The sequence below is a fragment of the Martes martes genome, assembly GCF_963455335.1.
Source record: "Martes martes genome assembly, chromosome: 3".
Classification (NCBI taxonomy): domain Eukaryota; kingdom Metazoa; phylum Chordata; class Mammalia; order Carnivora; family Mustelidae; genus Martes; species Martes martes.
In genome coordinates, this window is record NC_137890.1 from 12003648 (window position 1) to 12026470 (window position 22823).

The following is a 22823-nucleotide window of genomic DNA, read 5'->3' on the forward strand; positions in this document are numbered from 1 at the left end:
CCTTCAGGAAAGCCCTATGGGGTGTGTTCTATTTTAATGACAGACCATGTTTTGGCCACTATGCTTTTCATCCTAAAGTTTAAAAGGGGTTTTGTTTTTTTCATTTATTTAAAGCAAAGTCCAAGATTTGATTTTTAGGAAGTCCCATAGTTCAAGCGTAACTTGATGACCTGGATTACAAGATTGCCCATGAGACCACAGAAAAGGGAAACCCTCCCCAATGAAGCTGTAGACGCTCTTGAAATTGATTTGTGAAATTAACATGCTCCACATAAAATATAAGTTTTGTTTGATTGATTGACTTTGAGAACTAGATTAATTCTAGAGGTTACCAGGACAAATAAGCACGCAAGAGTACCAGGAAAACTCTAACCAAGAGGAGCATTGAGGAAGAACTCCCCTACAGAATGATGTCAACAACTGAGTCAGAGATTTTACTCTACCTGTAAACTAACAAGTTAGCCTCCCACTGTTTCATGATATGGTAGAAGACACCAGACTCCTGGCTAAAGCAGAGTGTCAGTATTATCAGTGTTTTCCTGGATGGGTTCCTAAGCTCTAATTCCCACAGGTGACACAAAGAGGACCATGCGGGTTGCATGACAGGGGAGAAACCCTAAACTTAGGGAGCCCAGAACTTTTATGATGGACGGAAGCATGCCTGCCATTTTCTTCCAGGAGACATGATCTCTATCTTTCACAGCTGTTTGTTATACACATATCCTTAAAAGATAGCTCAGAACAAAGGCAACTTCAGCTCAAAAGAGGTGCAAAAATGCAAGAAACCCAGAGACAATTAGCACAACATATTACACAAGCTTTATAATTAAAGCAGAGATTACGGGCCGTGAAAAGACAAATAAGCAAATGGAATAGAATATAAACATCAAAATAGACCCAAGTTATATGGGAATTTAAAATTTGAAAAAGGTGTCATAGCAAATCATTAGAAGAAAATATGGACTTTTAACAAACGATGATAATAAGGTCATTATTTGGGAAAAAATTAAGTTGGCTCCATATGTCCCAATGTACTCAGAATAAGTTCCAGATGAAGCAAAGATTTAAATACTTAAAAAATGAAACTATGTGGCATTGATGGTGGACTGTTGCATCAAAATAATTATACCCCCTACCTCTGGGAAAAAGTGGAAGAACTTAGCTTTATCTGTGATATTCTGGGTTGTTTTAAAGGGCTAATAAATGTAGAAGGAATTACAGAACATTGCCTTTCGAATCATCATTGTAATGATCGATTAAAGCTAAAATTATCAGTAGATGCTCAAACCATTGGATAAAAGTTTGAAGAGTGTGATGATTAATTGTGTGTGTCAACTTGGCTAGGCCAGTCTAAATGACACTGTGAAGGTATCTAACATTCAAATCAGTAGACTCTGAGTAAAACAGATTGTCCTCCAGAATGTGGGTGAGCCTCATCTAACCAGTTGAAGGCCATAAGAGAAAAAGTCTGAAGTTCTCTGAGGAAGTGGCAATTCTGTCTCCAGCCTGCCAGCCTGCCAGCTTGCCCTGCAGACTTTGGACTTGACGGCCTCCATGATTGCATGAGCCAACTTCTTAAAATCAATCTTTCCTCCCCCTCTCTCTCTCTCTCCATACATATAGGTTCCGTCGTATTGGTTTTATTTCTCCAGAGAACCCTGACAAATACAGTGGATTATAGGCCAGTTACATATCTCAAATATACTCCCACAATTAACTTGTTAATTGCAAAGGGGAAAAGGGGACCTTTGTGGTGGAGCTATCTGGAGGGTACTACCTTATCTGAGTGATCTCAATAATGGGTTGAGCCAACATCACGTGCCCTCTGATGCGATGCACTGGAAATGAGCCGACTTTATTAATGTAGGAACCCTGCCAAAAATGAGCCAGCTGATTCTAATCGAGGAGAGCTTATTGTGAGCATGAGGAAACAGTCAAATCTAAAATGGATGAATGGAGGAACATCACACAAGGCAACTGACCCGTACTCTTCAAAACCAAAGGTCAATGTCATGGAAGACCAGAAAGAAGAAGAAGGAAAAGAAGCAGCCTGAGGAATTGGTCTTGAACAAAGGAAAGACATAACAACTAAATATGATATATAATCACGAATTAGATCGAGGGCCAGAAAAAAATTGCTTATAAGGGATATTGCTGGGCAAATTGTTAGATAATAGAATTGAGTATGAAATCTCCTGACTTGGACTAAGAGTACCATAGTTAGGTAAGAGAATGTCTTTGCTCTTATGAGATCCTGTGAGTGAGAGGAAGGGAGGAAGGAGGGGGAGGGAGAGGCAGAGAGGAGGGAATGAGAGGAAAAAGTAATGCATAAAAATGACTAAGATCAGTGAACTCAGGCGAAGGGTATATGGAGTTGATTGTACTTATTTGTGGTCTTACAGCTTTTCGGACATCTGAGGTTTTTTCAGAATAAAAAGTTTAAAAAAGAATACATAGGCATTGGAAATTTCTTTTTAAGATTTTATATATTTGAGAGAGAGAGAGAGTGGTGGGAGGGGCAGAGGGAGAGAGAGAATCTCAAGCAGACTCCCAGCTGAGCACGGAGCCCAATGTGGGGCTCGATCTCATGACCCTAAGATCATGACCTGAGCCAAAATCAAGAGTAGGATGCTCAGTCTTCTGAGCCACCCAGGTGCCCCAAGCACTGGCAATGTTTAAACCAAATAGTAACAAGTATGCTTTGGAAAGACAGACATGGAAGAATTTCCAATTCATGTGATTCTATGGCACACTTTGCTGGACAACTACTCCCCTGTTTTAGACGTAGAATCACGGTGAAGTAAGATACCGCAGCAGTAAGCTATCCACTTGCCCTCTCCCATGATCCGGTATGATTCCTCCTGCGGTCCTTACTCCCCGTTAACTTGTAAAATGAGTATCATTTCAAGGCCCGGTATTAGGTGGCTTGGGTACAAGAGCTATTTTTGTAAATGTCTGTACCTCTGATATGTTTTTCTTCCTTTACCTGTTTATTCCAAAGACTTCTTAAATTCCAGTTTACTATGTCTGAAAGCTCCGATCGAGCACATTTCTCTACTTAATAGTACAGCAGCTGTACCCCTGTTACGGGCCTTGGCTCACATGGGTCAGGAGCAGAACCAGACCGTGGGAGCAGGTGTTGCTCAGCTCAGGAAGGGGCATGCAGCGGGGTCACAGGTAGGCTGCGAGACATGGAACCTGGCAATGGGCAGTAGGGATGCAGCTGTAAGCTTGGGGTTTCAAGAGCAGGCTTTGGGGCCCTTCAAGACTTAGGGGACAAGGCAAGATTCCCGTCCTGGAGAAACCAAGGGATGGGGACACCAGAACTCAGAGTCGGAGTGGGGACAAGATGGGGTTCAGGTGCTAAAATGCTCATGCCAAACAGAACATTGGTCTCCAAAAAGAAATGCAGACACCCCTTCTTTGAGAAGGAATTGGGGGGGTCAGTGTAGGATGAGGGCAAGATCCATGTTATCGCACACAAGCTCCTGAGCTCGCAACTCCTTCAGCCGCGTGGTTACCCTTGGTCTTTGCCTTTGCTGTCCTCATTCACCGCCGCCCTCCGCATGGACCAGCCATTTAGAACTGCGCAGACTCAGCACAAAGCTTCCTGTCCTGTGACTGCAGGGGTCTCGAATGTTCATCTTGGCTGGATGGGAAGACTGACCGTTACAACTGGTATCCAGCTGACGTGGAAGCCAGATAGCGAAGACTAAACTTAGCAAAGTCTGAACTCGTGGGCTGCAAGAATAAATCTGAAATGTCGCCAAAAGTTATTTAATTATCACCGCAGTGGTATCACGAAAAAAGACTTAGAAGTCAGTTCTTACATTCAACATTTCACTGTAGAGACAATAACTTCTCTTGTGATCACTAAACCACTTTACGAGATTAGCCGCTCACGGTCAGCTGAACTCAGTGGGGAGGTGAGATTTTTTTCGGCCTAGCTTGGCCGGGGGCAAGGACCCATGTTGCACATGTTGTCACTGTGGAGTCTGCCGATCAGATTGGGGGCCCACCGTCTGTGGGGTGACCCAATAGGGTGGAGGCCAGGGGCAAGGGCAGGGAGAGAATTCCCCCAAGGCAGAACAGAGGAGACTGAAGGCTGTTGACTACACCAGAAGGGAGGGATGGGCAGGACAGCAAGGGAGAGGCTGACTGCCACAGGGCGGTGGCGGGTTAGGGGTGGGGGACCCCCGTTTGCAGTTAAGGGGGGAGGTGCGGAGGTAGGGACCCTATGGAATTTTCCTTTTTTGGTACCGTGTCCGGGTGTAAGTAACGCATTCATCGGCCAGGGTTTACGGATATTTTGAAGAGGGTCATCTAATGCACCTGTTTGAGTTCAGCCAGGGGGCTGGGGCTGCCTGTGGCCCTTCCCACCTTACTCAGACTTCCACTGTCCACACTGGTTGCCTAAAAGTGGTCTCAACAGTCACCATGTTAGGAAGCTTCCCTTCCCCTCCAGTGGCAAGTTAACTCCTTAACTTCTTTAACTTAAAGTTTTTTTTTTTTTTTACTTTTCTTATTTTATTTTTTTAAAGGATTTTATGTATTTGTCAGAGAGCAAGAGACAGCACAAGCAGGGGGAGTGGGAGACGGTCAAGCAAGGAGGCAGATGTGGGGCTTGATCCCAGGACCCTGGGATCACGACCTGAGCTCAGGGTAGACGCTTAACCGACTGAGCCCCCCAGGAGTCCCCCGAACTTAAACATGGAGCAGTGGTAATAATGCAAGTTCTCTGAAGCAGTCCTGCAAGCGAAGACCCATGCCACACTTTGAAACACACTTCCTGATCCCAGGGTCCTGGGATCGAGCCCCACATCAGGCTCTCTGCTCGGCAGGGAGCCTACTTCCTCCTCTCTGCCTTCCTCTCGGCCTACTTGTGATCTCTGTCTGTCAAATAAATTAAAAAAAAAAAAAAAGAAAAGAAACACACTTCCTGAGAGTATTTTTCTTTTATTACACATCGATGTTTACTCATATTGAAAATCAGCATTCAGACACAACAATAACTGTGGACAGCGTTCCTTCTACTCCGGGCATCCCCATGCTGATCGGAGTTAATGATAACCTAGACGCTCCAGACTGGCGTGCCCAAAAAGCCGAAGAAGTTGGCTCCTTGACCTTGCCCGGGCGTGCATGACTACACCGCGGAATCACAGATTTTGGCCCACAGCTCAGCATCCCTGCAGCCTTATCTGCTACCTGGTATTGTTCTAGAAAGGTTCCTGGTCTTCTTGCTGAACACTTTTTGGGAAGGTTGAGTCCAGAGGAGGACCGACTTAGCGGACTTGATGTTTTAGCAGCGCCTTTAGCCTGAGTGATGAATTAGCTAAACCTTTCTTTGCTTATCATAGATTATGTGTTGTTTCCTAGAAACACTCAGAGCCAAGTCCTCTTGCCCAACCTCCCGCCCCCGCCCCCATAATACACTCCTTCTGAACATCTGGAAACATCTGTAGCTGACACCATTGGGTCTGCACATGATCGAGTGTTACAGACCACGGGGTCTCCCTTCTATTGATCAATGGCCCTAAAATTCCTGTACAACTCATCACGCTGGGCAGAAACCTCAGAGCTGGTTTTTGGACCAGGGTCTGCCTTCTCCCCCAGGTGGCCAGCCTCCTGGAGAAAGCTCAGATTCTTTTCCAATCAGAACTTGTTTCTTGAGCATCGGCTTTTCCACGGACAGCGGCTGAACCTGGGTTTTGGGTAGCGAGGTGAGGATTACCAGGATTCAGACCACACGCCGGGGGACACTGCCAGGGCTCCCCTCACGGGTGGCTCAGACCCCACAGCTTGACGCGTTTGTAGGGACCCGCAGAGGCAAAACCTGTCCCATGTCCACACACTGTGGGAGCGATGCCCGACACCAAGCCGGCCATTGGTGCATTTCTGCTGAGCAGGAGAGCACACCAACAAAGGAACGGGAATGAGCAGGAGACTATGGCAAGGTCAGCATTTACGACCCGCGGTTATAGGCCCCCAAGGACATTCTGTCCTGACCTGTCTGGAAGCAGAGGCTTTGACCTTGTGATTTAACTGAGATCTTTTCAACCTCTGACAGCTTTGCTAGAAAACCCACCAGAGGTGCCCAGGCCCCGGAGGGGGAACGTTTCAGAAACCGCAGGACGCCCACTCCATCAGAGAGCCCTGGAAGCGACAGCAGGACAGGGGCGGCGTTTCCAGAGCCTTCCTCGGAGGGAGGGGGAAGGACTGTGTATGCACCCCGAAGGCCTGTGATGCTGGGCTTTCCGTGACAGCCCCGGCGTCAGCCCTCCGAGCAGGCTTCTTAAATTGCGGGCTGAACGGCTCTGACTCACCACCCGACTCGACTCGTTCCTGCTCTTATTTCCCATTATAGAAACCTTATCTTGTGCGTCAAGATCCGAGATAAAAACGTGAGAACCTAAGAGGCTGGGGGCAGGGAGGGGGTTGGGCTGTGTGGGAGGAAGGAAAGGAGGACAGACGCCCTCATCAATCCACCCCCCCCCAAAACCCCTTTGCCTGGGAGGGTGTCTGAGCGCTGTTCCTTTGCCGTGGCTGCTGGTGGCCCAGGGAAGAAACTCACCCAGGGCAGGAACTGCTCCCGCACCCCGGTGCCATCCCACAGGCTCCATGACTACTGGATGCAGGCTCAGTCCCCCAAACCAGCTCCTGAGTCCCTGACCCCTGACTCCCGGGTGGCTTTTGTAAGGGCAAATATAAATGCAAAATAAGAAGTTTAATTCTCCCGGTGGGGAGGGAGGGGAAAAAAGACTCCCCCACCTTTCCTTTTTCTTGCAGAATTCCTTTTTCCATCCTCCTCAAATGCTCATAAATCTTTTTTTTATGGGCCACAGAAGCCACTGGCCACTCTTACAACTCAGGATTGTGTCCTCAAAGACCTGGGGGTCATCTCTTTGTATGTAATCATCAAGGAAGATAACGCCCCATTTCCCCAGAGGGAGATGCGCCTGCTTTCACCGACTCGACCTTGTGAAAGCCGCCTGATGCAAAAGATTTATCCGTTCAGCTAGGAAGACAGACAGACAGACAGACGTTTCTCTTTGCAACTCCTCCCGCTGCTGGCCTGTGATTCTCATCACATTCTGGTTTAATGTGGGTCAGTAATAGCACCTGTTGGCTTTCTCTTCCACTTTTGTGGAGGGGTTTTGGGGGTCAAGAGTCAATTTGGTTTTTAATTACATTCCCCACACTTTGTCCCACACCAGGGACAGGATTTTCACATCAAAGACAAGTGGGGAGACAAGAAATTCTATTGACCCGACAAAGGTGGTCCAGACCCAGCCTTCGGCAGCTTCTCTCCCATATTCCTGGCCACTGCTGATCCCCCCTGGTGGGCTTTTAACTGAACAGAACGCACTCCGTGAGCATCAGAATACTGAACCCAAAGCTCTGGGAGCAGAATTTCATCAGTGACATGAGAGAGCTGGTGAGAGCTGGTGATGGTCCCCCGCGCACCCAATCCATCTCCAACCTGAGAGGCCAGGGAACAATCCAGCGTGGTGACAGTCCTCTGAACTGTGACACCCAGGGTGGCCTCAAATACTTTGTTCAGTCCTGGGTTTGTGGCCTGCCCAGGGCTGTGGTTGTCCTCTCAGCAATTAAGGAGTCCCTCCCGCCATATAGGACATAACTACCTGCTCCGAGATCCTCCCCTCCCGGAACAGCCAGGGATCCTTCCCCTGAATCCCACCCCAGAACTCGCATGAATTGGAGCGGCCTAAGCGTTAACCAGCATCTTCTGTAGAGACGCAGAGCCATCTGGGAAGGCCCTGCAGGCGTACCCACACCTTAATCAGTTTGCCATTTGCAGATGTCCACTGGGACCTTGCACTTGGAGTTTTAGAAGGAGAAGGTGAGGGCTGAAGAAAGGTTGATGAAGGAAGAAGCTGTTTTGAGGCTGGGCACCTAAGCAGGTGCATCGGGAGGGAGAGGCATCTCGGGACCTTGAGGGGCAGCTCAAGCCAGCCTGCGGCACAAGCCAGCCCTGAAGGCGGCCAGGCCACTGTCTGTAAGCAACCAGCCCAGGGAGCTAGACAACAACCACTGAGCAGTTGGGGAAAATGGCCAGGACCTGACAAAGAGCTGCAAGCTTCCCTTTTGGACCCACTTACAACTTACCCCCAATCAGAGAAAACCAAACATGCGCCCTAACCCACCACCTAGGACACCCCGATTCTAGTTAGCGTGCCGCCAGCCTCCCCAGGCCAGCAGGCTCCAATCGGGGCAACCCCAGGACCTTCCCCCTTGAGCTCTGTGAAGCGCTGCTGTCCTCCGCCTGCTTCCCGGGTCTCTGGCAAACCCAAGTGCTGGCGTCCAGCTCCCTCGCTCGGGCCAGCTCTGGATAGGAGTAGTCTCTGCTGTTCTCGTTTGTTCTACAGAGGTAAGACCAACTTCTCTCGTCTCGGAAGAGAGAAGATGCCGTCCAGGCTGCCGGATGGGTGGGTGGGAAGGGACAGGGCAACGTCCTCCCCTCCTGCCAAGGCGAGTCTGTATGACACGTCCAGGGGGCCAGAGATGATTTTTAGGACGAAGCAAAGTGAGTGGTCGCCACAGACAGAGGCGTCATGCTACGTGCCAGCTCGTCCTTCCAGAATCCCAACATTGCCTTACCCGACAGGCCTGCCATGCAACCCAGCCCGCCCTCCCCCAAGGACGAGAGGATCCAACAGGAGCCTGAGGTGGTTTCCACCATGTTCTGGAAGCACCTCCCCCACAGGGATACTCCAGCTCCTCAGGCCTCAGACCCAGGGGTATCATTCTGGAGCTTCGTGGGAGCTGACCCTCTGGTCTGTCTCCTTTGGAAAGCAAACGCAAGTCCCACCAGGAGTCATACTGGAAGCGGGAGGAAACGTGAAGGACGACCCCCACAGGATCAGCAGGACCCTCTGCTTGGCAAGGCCCTGGGGGAGGCCTGGTGAGAGGGATGACCAGATGCAAAACACAGGCCGCCTCTTCTCTCCCACCCAACCTTCAGACGAAGACTGAGTCAGCTTCCCAACACAGAGAGTGACTCAGACCCCGAGGGACAGAATGGCAGGCCCTTTCTCCGGCTCTGCCTACGGGAAATGGAATAACTTTCCATGAAAATCTTCAGAGGCGGTAATGAAGGCCCTTGCCTTCGTCCTTTAAGCTAAAGCCTTCAGGAAGAGAATCTTATTTCCTTAAAAGTGGTTCTCCCACATTTTGAGAGAGTGGGAACTCAGCTGTGTGGGATGTCCTGGGGATTAGAAGGACACATAGCAGACCAGGCCCCCAAATGTCTGTACCTATCAGAGATTAGATGGGACTGACGTCCTGACTAACTCCAGTGTTGTTGGTCTGTCTTTGGTTCCTGTTCCTATCCACAAAAGTCCTGGGGGCCTTACAGAATGAAGGCCCCAGATGAGAAGAAAGACATCCACAAAGCAAATGCCAGCAAGCATCTCTGTGGGTGAAACCACCACACACCAGCACGTTTCGATTTCATCTTGTCATCTAAATGTCGCCAAAAATGGGTTGAGGGCCGGCCCTGTTGGCTGGGGACCCCAGTGATGTCTGCTGGGTCTGAGAACATTCTCAAAAGTATCCCCCACGTGAATACTTACCCGGTGGAGGCACTGAACGCCACTTTTGCGGACCTTTCTTGACTTGGGAGAAATGCTTTCCGAAGTCCCTCCGAGGAGCCGTGTAGAGCCTGGTTATCAAACTCGCCATCACTCTTGTTCTGTTCCAAGCGCCTTTTTAGTCCAAGTAAAATGTCGTGGCCGGGGTGCCTGGGTGGCTCAGTGGGTTAAAGCCTCTGCCTTTGGCTCAGGTCATGATCCCAGGGTCCTGGGATCGAGCCCCGCGTTGGGCTCTCTGCTCAGCGGGAAGCCTACTTCCCTTCCTCTCTCTCTGCCTGCCTCTCTGCCTACCTGTGATCTCTGTCAAATAAATAAATAAAATCTTAAAAAAAAAAAAATGTCGCGGCCATTATGGCCCCGGGAGACTTTCTCAGCCTGGCTCATTTGTAACTGTCTGTCACCACGCTGGGATCCATCCACTTCCTGTTCCATTCTCGTGCTCCCGCATCTTACTATCACTGACCCTTATCTTAGCCAGGTGGGGTTTGCGGTGGAAGGAAAACCCCATCAGGAAGAAAACGCTTGGGAGAGTCAGCACTATCTCGTGCTGGGGGGCGCTAAGCCTGCAGACCCTGGGGTTCTCCTCCAGGCTCTTGGGCGAGGGGTGAGCTCCTCTGACCCACTTACCAGCACCTTCGGAGCCCATGTTTAATGATACGAAGATGTTCCGATAAGAACAATTTACCAAGTGAAGGGCAGTTAGTCCAAAATGGGTTTCTGACATTAAAGAGGCAGTGGATAGTTTTTTCCATAAGAAAAAATGGTAACTCCCAGGCTAGGTCAGATTCTTTCCTCCTTCACGGCAGTGTGTCCTCATTTGGTCTGGAAACGTCTGAGAGAGCCCAGATGATCAATGGAAGATCTCGGGAGAGGCTCAGGGCCCAGCCAGCGCTTTGCTGTGTACTACGGGGAGAGAGTTAACCGCTCTTGACCTCGGCTTTGCCATCTTGCTTGTTCTTAGTCATTTTGCGGAAGAATACAGTGCAATTTCCAAAGTGAATGAAGGGGACGCTTCCGGGGTTGGGACAGACCCAGCAGATACAAAGCAGTAGCCGGTTCCAGATCAACCCAAAAGAGGGCTGAGTGCTAACTGTCTACACTATGTAAAAGCCATCAACATCAGGCTTTTCTACCAAAATGGTTTCTCGAGATCGATTTCTTGCATCACTAAGCATCACACAAAAAATTATTTTCAGGCTTCCCCTGGCAACAAGCACATGTCCATCACATAGACACTTGCCCATGGCTCTGCCAAAGTTATTTCCTGGGACTCTGAGCTCCTCTGCCTCAGCCCCCATCAGAAGCAGAGCTCACCCATGGTCTCCCGACTCTGCCTTCAGTTTTACTCGCTCCCCTAGGAGCACAGGGCAATGCTTGGCCCTCTGCTGCCTTTGCACCCTGAGTGTAAAGCCTGCAGAATATCAAGTCCTTCTGGGGGCGCCTGGGTGGCTCAGTTGGTTAAGCATCTGCCTTTGGCTCAAGTCATGATCTCAGCGTCCTGGGATCGATCCCTACATCTCCACTCAGCTCTCTCTCTAAATAAAATAATATTTAAAAAAAAAAAAAAAGAGTATCAAGCCCTTCCACTCAAGGACCAGTTTTGGTGGTGGTGTCCCCATTCATCGGAGTCACAACCCCAAGTTATATAGTCCAGGGCCTCGTCTGCCATTGTCTCAAAGACTTTCTCGATGTTCGAGCCCTACACTTCTTTTTTTTTTTTTTTTATTTTACAGAGATCACAAATAGGCAGAGAGGCAGAGAGAGAGAGAGAGAGAAGGAAGCAGGCTCCCCGCTGAGCAGAGAGCCCGATGCGGGACTCGATCCCAGGACCCTGAGATCATGACCTGAGCCGAAGACAGCGGCTTAACCCACTGAGCCACCCAGGCGCCCCGAGCCCTACACTTCTTCCTGGACTTTGCTATCACTGCGACTACTAGCATGTAAGACTTCCTCAGCTATAGACCGTCCCCGTCCAGCCTCAGTATCCCCCGAGCCAACACACTGGAGTTCCTAGACTCCCGGTCCCCGTCTGCCCAACGTCACTGCCTCCTATGCCTCCCTGGGGGCTTCCGGCCTCAGTGTGACCCAGGGGAGGAGGAGCTTCCAGAGCTACTGTTGGAATCTCCAAGGGGTGGCCTCACAGAGCCAGGCTATCATGACGCTGTCTCTCTAGCCCAGTGGTTCTCAAAGCGTGGTTCCTGGATTAGCAGCAGCAGCATCTGAGAACGAGTTCAAAATGCACAGCTGTACTCAATCACAGTCTGGGCGTGAGGCCCGAGATGGGAGCTTTCACGAGCCCAGTGCAGGTGGGCTGGGATGATTCTGATGCCCACGGGTGAAGTGGGCGGGGGTGGGGGAGGGGGTTTCAAGGAAGGTTCTGCCGACCTTCACACACCCCCTGGTGATCCAGACGGTCACCCGGAGGGTTCACAGCCCTCAGCCGGCCCATGGGGCTGCCAGGCCATGACCTTAGCCCTGGATTTCTGGGCTGCGGCAAGAAGTCCCAGATACCCAGATGACCAAGGACAACAGGCCAAGACTTCCTGAAACGAGAGCCCCACGAAGACCAAGGGGATGTCGCCTCTCATCACCGCCACTTCCCAGGGTGCCCACCTTGGCTGGAAGGACACTGTGCTGTTCTGCTCCAGGAAATGGACCACGTCGCAGTGCCTCCGAAGGACCACCCAAGGCCGACTGTGGCTGAGCAAAGTGGACCCAGAAAATCCATGTTGGAGGTAAGTTCCCCAATTTTGAACTTTATGAATCCAGTAATCCCTGAAAAGAGGGACACCTTGCCTTGCCCTTAAGAAAAAAATAGCGTGAACACTCCAAGACATCTGGGAAGATGAAGGTTAAAATAAATCCCCGTGTCAAGTTAATAAGTGAGTATTTTACATTTATTAGCTTTTTACATACCAGGCATTATGCTGGGAGTTTCTTGGCTAATCCTCGGAACAACTGCGTGTGAAAATACATGTTGATGAGTGTCGGGCATGGAGAGAATAACGCTGGTCTCTGAACACTCGGGTTTGGGTCTCCGTTCTGCCACTAACCACAAACTCGGCGTGAAACAGGAGATAAGGGGTGCAGGATTCCTGGGCTTTTTCAGATCGACACATGAGAAAATGCCTAATAGGTGCTCAAGAAATAAGTTTGGATTATAAATGGCCACTCCCACTTTACATACAAAGAATGAAAACTTTGGAGAGAGGCTCAATGCCGGCTGCACAGCAGAATCGCCTGCAGGGCTTTAAAAAAAACCCAGGAATCCTCGAGCCCAGCCAGCACAGCAGGCAGGTGGGAGCCAGTGGGTTAAATGAGTCGCCCGTGGGTTAAATGAGTCGCCCAAGACCCCACGGCCGGCAGGGGGCGGGGCCGAGCCGGGCGCCCAGGGGTGCGGATGCCGAAAGCCAAGTTCAGGCGGAAGAGCCGGTTCACGGAGGGTCAAGGGCAGGCGGCACCTCGGAGTCCTGAGTTCTGGGGCCCAGGCGGCGTGAGGATGCTGGTTTCTACTGGGCGTCCCTAGGACAGCACTCCCTTGTCCCGGTAGGGCTGGTACTTTGCCGGCAGAACCAGTTCAGAGTCTGGCTTAGGCAGGGCTGATCTCAGAGAAAGCTGCCCTTTGAGAACAGAGAGGACAATAGCGCAGAGAAGAAGCTAAAGGTTTCTTTCTGGTTAAAGGGAATTATTCTGCCACTAGGAAAAAAAAAAAGAAAGAAAGAAAGAAAAGAAAAGAAAGAAAATCCCAGCTGCCTCCGGACATGTAGAGCTGTAAGCTTCAGGAAACACATTCATACTTACTTCCCAGCCCTGTCACTTCCTGGCTGAGCGTCTTTGGGCAAATTACTTAACCTCTCTGTCTCTTACTTTCCTCCTTTGGAACACTGGGATGATAACTGTATCTGTCCCATTTCTGTGATGACTGCATGAGATTGTGCAGGTAACACACTGAGAACAGGGACTGGCATGATGTCAGCAGGTATTAAATTCGGGGTTTCACAAAAACCTGAGGCTTGGCGTCTTACCCCAAGTTAATGGCCAGTAGCACAGAGCTGGTATCCAGTCCCGGTTTTGTAAGTCTGGCTCTAAATTTCCTCTCCCTCTACAGCTGCCCCAAGCAGGTCCTGTCTTCATCAGAGCTGCCTGCTTACACACCTGTGTCCACGTCCTTCTCCATCCAACTCCTTATTCCTCCTTTTTATTTCATAATTTTAAATTTTTATCTGTGGTATTTAATTTATGTTATTTTTCTTGTAAAAGTAAATTACTTTACTTCTCACGGTAAAGGTAGAATAGCAGTAGCAAAAAGTGTGAAGTGAAGGAAAATCCACCAGTGATCCACACGTCCCACACAGCTCCTCGCTGCAGAGTTCTGTCCTAAGCTCAACGTTCTTTCCACTGTGGCTCTCATTTTTTCTTTTTTTTTTTTTTTGAGATTTACTTATTTATTTATTTATTTGACAGAGAGAGAGAGAGAGAGAGAGAGAGAGATCACAAGTAGGCAGAGAGGCAGGCAGAGAGAGAGGGGGAAGCAGGCTCCCTGCTGAGCAGAGAGCCCCATGCGGGGCTCGATCCCAGGACCCTGAGATCATGACCTGAACTGAAAGCAGAGGCTTTAACCCACTGAGCCACCCAGGCGCCCCTACAAGGCTCTCATTCTTTAGAGTCCATAAGAACCTCGAGGAAAACTTGGTTCAAGTTCAGGTGCCTGGGCTCTAGCCTCCGATGTCGTGATTGGGCAGAACCAGGACTGGAGACTCAGGTACCTCGGACAGCGTGGGCTGGGAGAAATATCTTTGTGGCATCATGCGTGGTCCTATGCGGTGTCGTGGAGACGATTCACACAAGCACCTCTTCCTGGCCAAGACGCAGGCTTTACAGCGGTCACCTGTCCTCCACGAGGCTGCCGGGGGCCTTAAAGTGTGCATGTCGCGGTGCAGCTGGTATTTTCCTCCCGACAGAGCTCAGACCCTTTCTCTGTTGCGTTGATCTCAGCATAAGCCTGTGGCATCTGTTGGAAGGAATGCGGCGTTCCTTCACTTCTGGTGGACTCCTTTCAAGCTGGGTGTCCAGGCAGCTCTGGTGTGATGAAGCCAAGTGGGGAATGCAGACTGGAGAGGCAAAGATTCTGGAATGAGAAGGAGAAGGAAGAGAGGAAGAGGAGGAAGAAGGAAGGAGGAGGAGGAAGGAAGAGGAAGGAGAATGGAAGAGCGAGGGGAAGAGAAGATAAGATTCTGGAATCTGAGCAGGTTCAATCTACTGGACAATGGCAAAGTCCGGAGCAGAAGGTTTAAAACTGCAGAAATTCCAGAAGCAGGGGCGCCTGGGTGGCTCAGTGGGTTAAGCCTCTGCCTTCAGCTCAGGTGGGCTCAGGGTCCTGGGATTGAGCCCCACATCGGGCTCTCTGCTCAGCGGGGAGCCTGCTTCCTCCTCTCTCTCTGCCTGCCTCTCTGCCTACTTGTGATCTCTGTCTGTCAAATGGATAAATAAAATCTTAAAAAAAAAAAAAAATTCCAGAAGCAGCTGGAAGAAGGCCTAAACCGGCAGGGGAGGGACTAGGGTGAGCACGGCCCGGGGCTCAGAGTGCTGGGGGGCATTTCTCCCGCACGGCCCTCAGAGAGACCGCCTCAGCTGGCCCCTGCTCGGGTAAGCGCGCCAGCCTTGCCAACGGCCCACGGGATTCTGCTGAGTTCTACGCTCGAAAAATCTTTCATGCCTACTGAGCGGCTCAGGCCCATTCACCTGTCCCACTCCTCTGGATCTGAAACCCTCCCCCTCCTCCTTACCCTTTATCGTCTTGGTTCATTAATAAGATTATGTACTCCCCTGGACTGATGGGAGCGCAAACTTCTTCCACGGGCTCTGGTGGGGCGGGGGCCTTATTTTCTGTCTTTCCTCCACGATGCTGTCGACCGCTAGGGACTGACAAGGGCCTTGGCGTCAGTGCCATCTGCACAGAGAACCACTCTTGCTGGAAACCATTTGTGATACCTTGAGACTAAAAGACTTCCCCCGCCCCCACACCTCAGAAGCAAGATGGCCTCTCATCTTGCCCTATGAAGGGGATGCCAACGGCCTCCCACTCTGTTTCCGGGAGCCTCAGCACCACTGGTCCTGCAATTTAGCCTCTCCCGAGGTTGAAGGGCAGGACTCAACAAAACCGAAATACTCATTTGTTAATTTGTGATAAAAGCAGTCAAGTCTTCATTTTCTCTGGTCAACAGAAAAGCATGACCTCAAAAAACAGAGACAAAAACAAAAAAACACATTGAGGTCAGAGTTGACAGTAAATACAAAAATGAAGTAAAAGGAGCCAGATGGCGGGGGCGCCTGACTGGCTCAGTCAGTAGAGCACATGACTCTTGATCTCAGGATGATGACTTTGAGCCCCATGTTGGGTATAGAGTTTACATTAAAAAAAAAAAAAAAAATAGGAGCCAAGTAGTGTGAGAAGTATTTTCTCCAAGCCGTGGTCAGGAAATTAGTTCCCTTTCTTGGTTCTCAAGCATGGACATTATTTCATCCTATCAGTGAACCCTTTGCTTCTCTGATCACACGGTCTCTGCTTCCTCTTCATCTCTCCCTTCTCAGTGCAACCAGCGGCTCTCAGGACCGAGCTCTGGAATGGTTGTGTCCTCGCAGTCCCTTGGGTGGGGTTTCTGCCCGTGTTGGCCGCACTTCCTCATTATGGCTTGATTGTTTTATGAGCATTTCTGATAGCGTCTCCTCTCGGCAGATTTCCCCTCACCACGGCCCAGGCCTGGCCCAAGTGCCCTCCTGGGCCTCTGCGTTCACAGGATCAAGGAAGAGAGATTTGGAAGTGGCGGGCCTGGGCCGTCCAGCTGGAGAAACTGGTTTGGCAGGAAGCTTACTGGGGTGAGAAACAGGTGTTCCAGAAAGGGCAACTGGCATGAAGAAGCAGGAATGTATGCCACAGGCACTTTTTCGGGGTGAGGTCCAAGTCCCCGTGTCCACAAGTGGACAGACTCCAGGGAGGTCAGAACTTGTCTGGGTCAAGCTTCAGTCACTTGGTTTCCAGGAGCCGATGAGGTCACTGGGGTGGAGCTGTGGGACTGGCTCATGACCCTTTGCTTACTTCCTGGGCCCTTTGCAAATGGCAGCAGGCCCCAGGGGACTAGGGCGAGAAACCCACATCCTAGCTTCACTTCTTCTATCCCTAAATCACGGAGTCTCAACCTCAGCCCTGACACTTTGGCCTGGATCGTTCTTTACCGTGGGGAGCTGTCCTGTGCATTGTTTATGATGACCCCAAATGTCCAGACATTGGTGAATATCCCTTGGGGGGGGGAGCGCCTGGGTGGCTCAGTGGGTTAAAGCCTCTGGCTTCAGCTCAGGTCATGATCTCAGTGTCTCGGGATCGAGCCCCCCATCAGGCTCTCTGCTCTGCAGGGAGCCTGCTTCTCCCTCTCTCTCTGCCTGCCTCTCTGCCTACTTGTGATCTCTCTCTCTCTCTATCAAATAAAGAAATAAAATCTTTAAAAAATAATATCCCTTGGGGCAGGAGTGGAGGGGCCAACCACCCCGGCTGAGAACCACGGATGTGAAGGCTACCCTATGCTTTCAGAATCATAGGCACGGGGCCAGGGGAGCAGCGGACGCTGACTGCCTCTCACGACAGGAGGTTGCAGAGAGATAGTGAGACTGGAGTGAGGCAAGCGTTGGGATAGGTGGGAGGGTATCGCCTCAGACAGAGGGCTCAGACGCTCACTTGCTGCTACACCTCAAAACCTTGTTTAGACAACAATGTGTTCACTTGGGCAGAAATCTTCCCATATGTGGATTCTGGCCAGTTTCAGAGACCCACTGTGAAGGCTCCCACATCTATGATGTCTACCCACTCGGACTCAAACTCACCCAAATTTCAGAAATAAAAAATTTAAAAATTAAAAAAAAGAAGAAGACTTTACTTTTTCGAAGTCCCCAACGCAAAGTTCGCAAAGTCAAAATCTGCCGCATCTTAGGAAGTATTGTTACTGTTGTTGCCAGCACTGTACTAGCAACATTGAATTGGAAAGAATTCAATGGAATTCTTGGAAATTCCATGGAAAGAAAAATTCTACTCTTATGCCATCCCCCAAGTCCGATGGCTCTTCTATTTTCATTTTTCTCCTAAGCTTTTCTTCTTCTTTTTTTTTTAAGATTTGTTTATTTATTTTAGAGCTAGAGATAGAAAGCACAAGCAGGAAGGGCAGAGGGAGAGAGAATCTCAAGCAGACTTTGCACTGAGCATACAGCCCCACATGGGGCTGGACCTCACAACCCTGAGACTATGACCTGAGCCGAAACCAAGAGTCAGATGCTTAACCAACTGAGCCACCCAGACACCTCTTTTTTTTTTTTTTTTAAGATTTTTATTTATTTATTTGACACAGAGAGAGAGAGATCACAAGTAGGTAGAGAGGCAGGCAGAGAGAGAGAGGGGGAAGCAGGCTCCCCGCTGAGCAGAGAGCCTGATGCGGGGCTCAATCCCAGGGTCCTGGGATCATGACCTGAGCTGCAGGCAGAGGCTTTAACCCACTGAGCCACCCAGGCGCCCCCCAGACACCTCTTTTCTAATCTTTAACCACACAAATATTTGATTTTCTTAAACTAAGTGGAAAGTTGAGTAGACCCAACTTCAAATTCTCAACATCCTTTTCTAATGAACATTGGTGGGATGTGCATACATGAGTTGTGCTTTTGGCGCCTGAAGATAGTTTGAAAGAAAATGGCAACAAATGTACACACATTTGCAACCATTCAGTTGTGACATGACATTTAGTAAAAGGAATCTAGGAAAACCATTTCGGTCTTGATTACCCATATTTGTTCCCATCACTCCACTTAATGACAGGACTTTAAGCAAGAAGTGACCTTCTGGAATCATCCAGAGTTCTCGTTTTACAGATAAGTTAATTGTCACTCAGATATACTGACTGTTCTGCCAAGATAACATGGGGAATAAATGACGAGGCTGGAAGGAATTCCCGATTCCGGGACCAACACTAATGACTTTTTACCACATCTGCTCCCTTATCGCGTGTCCATAAAAGTTGACTGAGGGAAGGACAGGTCAGAATGAACAATGATATTGTAATGTCTAATGGGATTATACAGCTGATTTTCACAAAGGGTTAATTCAGTTTCTCACACTGCAAGGGTTAGGGTTCTGGGCCTATACATTTGGTAGAAATTGCCCAAGACGAGAAGTTAGAAAATATGGGCTTCATCTGGTCTCTGCCATTCATGAGGGCTAAAACCCTAACTGCTTCACTTCTCTGAGCTTTGGCTTCTTAATTTGAAAAATGTCAGTAGTAAGTCTTACCAAGTATGTATTACGCATCTAAAAAACATTCTTTTTTTTTTTTTTTCAAGATTTTATTTATTTGTTTGAGAGAGAGAGTGCACATGAGAGGGGTGAAGGGCAGAAGGAGAAGCAGGCTCCCAGCTGAGCAGGGAGCCCGACGCAGGACTCACTCACTCCCAGGACCCTGCGATCATGACCTGTGCCAAATGCAGATGCTTAACCAAGGGAGCCACCCAGGCACCCTCTAAAAACATTCTATCTTTTGAACCAATAATCCCCCTCTTCAGGACTGTTACCATTTGAGAAAAATTCTGGGACCCAGAAATAGAAATCTGTGCCGTAATCTCCCACCCCCCCCCCTTTGTAGCTACCGAATGTTGAACCTGCTATGTGAGTGCTATCGTGCTAGCTGATTCATGTAGTCGTCTCTGGTCTTCACGACGAATCAGAGGGATGCGTACTGTCGTGTTTGCTAAATAAATGAGAAAATGGAAGGCCAGCGAGGAGGAACGCCTTGTCCCCAATTACACAAGATGAGTCACACCTGCCTCTCTTGCTGCCCGTTGCTTTCCTGCCTGTCTTGTTATTCTCTGTAACACTAAACAGTATGCAGGGATTGCAGCTGACTTAAAAATTACAGAATGGAATCTTCTCAGCCATCAAAGTATTGTTTTTTTTAAAGGCTTTTTAATCATTTTCAAATAGAAATGTTTAGTAGACTCCTCTGCCTAACAGAGTTAGGGAGGACAAGGGTGGAAGGAGAGGCTCTCCATGCCCAGCAGCTGGGTCAGTATGGGAGCAGAAAAGGCTCAGGTGGAGAATGTGACAGCAGGAACGGCCATCAGCCTCCCCTGTATGATAAGACATTCACAAAGACGCCAGGCCAGTGGATCAAAGAACAGAGTGAGCATAAAACCCATGAGAGCGGAGTATAAACTTGCCAGAAGGTGTGTTGTTAGGATTTAGGTTTGGCTGCTCCAGCAGAAAAACTTTCCTTTAACTAGATGGAAGTCTGATTTCCTTGCAAAGAAACCCAGGCAGGTCACCTGGAACGGGATTCCCAGAACCAGAGACCCAGCTCCCTTGTAGTCTATAGCTCTGCCATCTTAAACATGGCTTCCATCTCATAGTCCAAGATGACTGTTCTAGTTCCCATATGCTAGTCAAGGAGGGTGAGGGGAAGAGAAGGAGACCCTCCATTTTAGGGCCGCAATCTGGAAGTTACAGGCATCAGTTTAACACACACCCTATTGACTAGAATGTGGTCTCATTGCCAATCAAGTGCAAGGGAGTCTGGGAAATGTAGTCTTTAGACTGGTAGCCAAACTGGTAACCCCGTTTACATCAAATGAAGAGAGAATGGATGTTGAGGGACAGTTAACACAGAAGGCTAAGGAAAGGCAAACAAGAGAAGGGTTGTTATCCTCTTACCATTTGTAGGGACTTTGAAAGAAACATTAATTATGAAAACACAACAAAACATCCAAAATCCATTTTACACTGTTCCATCCTTGAAGCTCTCACTGCACCTGCTTCCGTTCCCCCCATCACCATCTCCTTCAGAGACATCAAGTAAAGTCCTACCTTATTTCTCTAAACTATTTAGGGTCATTTATGTGTTTTTGTTGGAAGGCACCCCATTCTGAGACTGATCTGGACAGGACAAGTCATTTTTATTATACTCAGTTTAAGAACCAGGACACAAATTTGCATACAAAGTCCAGTTACAACTTTGATTCTTAAAGCCACAGGAAAAGAGAAAAAGAGACTTTGGGGGAAAACACTAATATGTGAGTGCTTGTTTTTTTGGTGTTAGGGTTCCAAGTTTTTTCTTTCTTTCTTTTTTTTTTTAAAAGAGAGCGAGCACTAGTTGGGGAAGGGGTAGAGGGAGAGGGAGATAACCTTTTTAAAATTTAAATTCTATTAATTAACATTTAATGTATTACTGGTTCAGAGGCAGAGGTCAGTGATTCATCAGTCTTGTATAACACCCTGTGCTCATTATATCTCGTGCCCTCCTTCATGTCCATCACCCAGTCACCCCATCTCCCCACCCATTTCCCCTCCAGCAACCTTCAGTTTGTTTCCTATAATTAAGAGTCTCTTATGGTTGGTCCCCCTCTCTGATTTCATTTTGTTTTCCTCTCTTCCACTATGATCCTCTGTTTTGTCTCTTAAACTCCACATATAAGTGAGATCATATGATAACTGTCTTCCTCTGATTGACTTTTTTTGTTTAGTGTAAAACCCTCTAGCTCCATCCATGTTGCTGCAAATGGCAAAATTTTCATCCTTTTTGATGGCCGGGTAATATTCCATTGTATATATATATACCGTATCTTCTTCATCCATTCATCTGTCGATGGACATCTGGGCTCTTTCCATAGTTTGGCTATCGTGGACATTGCTGGTGCCCCTTTGGATCACTGCATTTGTGTCTTTGGGGTAAATACCTAGTAGTGCAATTGCTGGGTCGTAGGGTAGCTCTATTTTCAACTTTTTGAGGAACCTCCATACTGTTTTCCAAAGTGGTTGCACCAGCTTGCATTCCCACCAACAGTGTAGGAGGGTTCGCCTTGCTCTGTATCCTCGCCAACAAATGTCATTTCCTGACTTGTTAATTTCAGCCATTCTAACTGGTGTGAGGTGGTATCTCATTGTGGTTTTGATCTGTATTTCCCTGATGCCGAGAGATGCTGAACATTTTTTCATGTATCTGTTGGCCATCTGGATATCTTCTTTGGAGAAATGTCCATTCATATCTTCTGCCCATTTCTTGACTGGATTATTTGTTCTTTGGGTGTTAAGCTTGATAAGTTCTTTATAGATTTTTGGATACTAGCCTTTTATCTGATATGTCATTTGCAAATACTTGGGGGAGAGAGAGAAATTTAAGCAGGCTCCATTCCCAGAACAAGGCTCAATCCGACTCTGAGATCATGACCTGAGCTGAAATCAAGAGTCAGATGGTTAACTGACTGAACCCCTCAGGTGCCCCATACATTTTTTCACTTTTTAAAAAATTATTTTGCAAATGTCTAAAGTTACTTCAACGAGCATCTGTGAGTTTTATATTCAGAAAAAGATTTAAATGCTTATTTATGAACCACTGCCTTCCTGTCAGTTCTTAGGCAAAACAAATGAATATGGTATATGTGAATTTGCTTTGAAAACTATAAGGAAAATTAGAAATGCAGAGTCTTTAGTATGTGTCCTGACTGGTTATTTTCCAGGGAAATGACATTACCTACAGGGTAGTGGATTCAAATGCTACCAGTTCTAATGCCAAGGCAGATCAATTGCATTTCAAAAGATACTTTTTCTGTATTACAGTCAGCAAACTGCTTCATATTTACCAAGCACTTACTATTTACCAGTCAGAAATTTTTCACACCTGAAGGAGGTTCTATCCTTATCTCCTTTTTTCAAACCAAGAACCTGAGACTTCTGGTAATAAACTAACTAGACTAAGATAACAGAGTTCATGATCTAATGTATAATTTTCAGAAAAATACTACTCCTCAAAATTAACCTATCTAAATACACTAATTACCAGTGAAGAAATAGAGGAAGTAGAGATCTGGCCTTAAAAACACCCCAGGTCCAGGTGTATGTGGCTGGCTTAGTGGGTAGAGTGTGTGGTTCTTGATCTCAGGGTTGTGAGTTCAAGCCCCGTGTCGGAGGTTAGTGATTGCTTAAATAAATAAACTTAAAAATATATATTTAAAAAAAACCCAGGTCCAGATTTGAAAAGGGAATGCTATCTTCTATCCCCCTTTAAAGATCAGGTAGTGCCAATGCTATTTTAACACAATCGAGAGCATAAGAAAAGGGGGAAAACTTCCAACCTGATTTTATGAAACCAGTGTTCACTTGATCCCAGTTGTTAATAAAGACGTCACTAA